Genomic DNA, 2871 nt, shown 5'->3' on the forward strand with positions numbered 1-2871 from the left:
GATAAGCTCTTTCCCATTAGGGTAGCCTTCTTTCCCCTATATTTCCTACACTGTGAAATTGTCACTGTTAAGTATCAGAAATCTCCTCTTAATTCAACCACACAAATTAGTTTACATCAATATCCTAGGAGCCTGAAGAATCAGTGAAGGCAAGTCTGAAAGAATTCAAGGAGTGTTCTATTGAAATTTGGGCTTCAAGCCTAAGAGGAATCTGATATATTCAGTGTCTGCTTTCAGTTCCCCTTTGATTTCCTTTTATATGTGTTGGCACAGGTATAGACTTGTGCCCTCTTAATCCAATTCTGTGAAAAAGCAGTAGAATCAGGTGTGAATGGCCTGCAGAGCAAATCACAGCTCTCTTGTATGTGGGTAATGCAATGCATATTTCCAGACGGCATGCTTTTGAAAACAGAACTAGCAGGGCCCATACCTGTGATAGTGCTCTTTGTATTCAGCTAAATAAAAATCACCTTCTGTAATTAGGCAGAAGCACATGGTGAGCCTCACTCTGGAAACTCTGCATTTGAAAGGTCAATACTGATTCCTTTGCTTTCTTCTTTCTCTGGAGAACCACTTTGTGTAAATTTGTGTAAAGTTGTTTGACTTTTGTGAATTTAAACCCCAATAAATGGCCCATAAACAATGTGACTGAAACATTTTGTCACAGACTGATATTAAAGAAATTCAGGGAATCATTTTCCATGCTCACATCCCCATTTGTCTGCACGTCTGTGTCTGCAATGTCGCCACCTCACAATGCCATTATATTAAGCAGCAAATATTTCAACAAGATGTTAAAAGACTAAATCATCCAGGCATGTTTATTCTCAAATAATTTCTCATGACCCAAATCCATTGAGCTATGCAGGATTTGTAAATTGCATTGGCACTTAAAGAGGAGACATTGTGCCCAGAAATAGTGTGATCACATTAGATAAGCCCAGGACATAAAAATACACCCACATTGCATTGGATAACCTAAGGCTACTGGGGAGAGAATAATGCATTTTCAAATCTCTTACCACATGATAGAGACTTGCTTTGAACTGCCGGCTGGCTAAAGTCCACATTCAGAGTTAACGTGAATTTTGGAACAGGTATAAAGCTTCCTTCTTTCCCAAAGAAACTTGAAGATAGAAGATAAGAAAAGTAACAAAGCCTATGTGTATAAAATATAATATACACACACACTATATATATATATTTTTTTTTTGTGTGTGTGTGTGTGTGTAGCCCCTAGGCTGTTTTGCTTTCAAAGAAATATATCTGAGAACAAAATTGACATAAATTCCACAAACCTTACATTCTAGTGAAGGCAAACCAGTCTTAAATATATTAAATCAAATGTATGACAGAGGAAAATAAACATTGCAGGAAATGAGAGCAATAGAAGAGCTTGGGGATGCATATTTAAATAGAATATTCTGGTACCTTTCTTAGATAACAATGTTTTATGGAAGTTGTGATGGAAGAAGTGTAAGCAATGACATGTCTTGGGGAAGAGATTATCAGAATGAGAGAATGATAAGTGCATAAAGCTTTTGATATGTTCTAGAAAGAATTGAATAACTAGGCTGTCTGGAGGGCACTAAGTGGGTAAGATCTGAGAGGTAGTGGCAGTGGTGGAAAGTAAGCTCTGTTTTTACTTGTCTGGCCCCTATGAAGAGTAACAAGGTAACTCAAGGGCAAAACTCTGGCTGCTGTGTTGGGTGCAGAGTAGAGTGGATAAGGATAGAGTCAGAGGAACCTGGAAGTAGCCTCAGCAGAAGTGCCAGGCCAACCTGAATGAAACTGACTGACAGTGCTGCCGCAGCTATTACAATATACATTTAAATATGAGTAGCAATTTACTTGCCTTACAGTGATGGAGGATTAACAGTGATGGGCAGTATGCTTCAAAAGACTGGCTTACTCAGTTCTATGACAAAGCAGTATGATTAGGATTGTGCTTATCATTGGAAAGCAAGCAGATATTAGTCTAGTGTGACCTGAACTATACGACATGGTCCTCTGGATACATGTCTGTATACAGGCTCAACCTATCTCATCTCCAGGTTGTTAAGTACAGAATTACTTCTAGAAACCTTTATTTTAACAGTGGTAAAATTTAATTTAAGGATAGACAGGAAATAGTATCCCAGCATGCCACAATATTTTAGGTTGTGAATTGAGGGTAAAGCTGGAGAAACAGGATTTGGAGGGAAGCTTTTGTGGGTTGGCAAGAGGGAAGACTTAAGAAGCTGACTTACATATGAGCACTGGATGGGCTGACCAGTCTCCAGTGGACACATTTACACTGAAGGACGTTTTGGTACAAACACCTGAATGAATACTCAGCATGTATGGCAGAGTGCATAGGGTTTGGTGGGGGGACAGGGGGAGGTATGGATGGGGGAGGGAGTCTGGATTCAAATGGGAAATGTATGAAATTTAAAAAGCTCAATTTAAAAAATAAAAAGAAAGAGCAGACCAGGGGCAGTTTCAAGCAGCCAAACAAAAGACAAGAACTGTCAGTGGTTGGGAGGAGACAGGGCTGCTGAGATAGTATTTGGAGACGTAGCTGAAAGAGTGCTCTGCCTAATTCAATCTTCTATCTTAGGGTTTTCATGCACAGTGTTAGAGAAATACAACCCTTGTATGTTTGAATGGGGTCTGCACAATTGTCATGGTTCCTAGAAGTCTTTATTCCCAGAGTGTTTCCTTTAGTGGGGAAAGCTTAGGGTTGATCTACCTGGCTTCACTAGGTACATTCTGCAACACCATAGTGGAAACATTTTGGTGGAATATAACATTAACTCTATATTGAAAAGGAAAGGTTTTCAGGCAAACAACACAGTTCTAAATATGATAATTGTAATGAAGAGAGAAGCC

This window comes from Nannospalax galili, unplaced genomic scaffold (assembly GCF_000622305.1).
Source record: "Nannospalax galili isolate Female #2095 unplaced genomic scaffold, S.galili_v1.0 scaffold929, whole genome shotgun sequence".
Taxonomy (NCBI): domain Eukaryota; kingdom Metazoa; phylum Chordata; class Mammalia; order Rodentia; family Spalacidae; genus Nannospalax; species Nannospalax galili.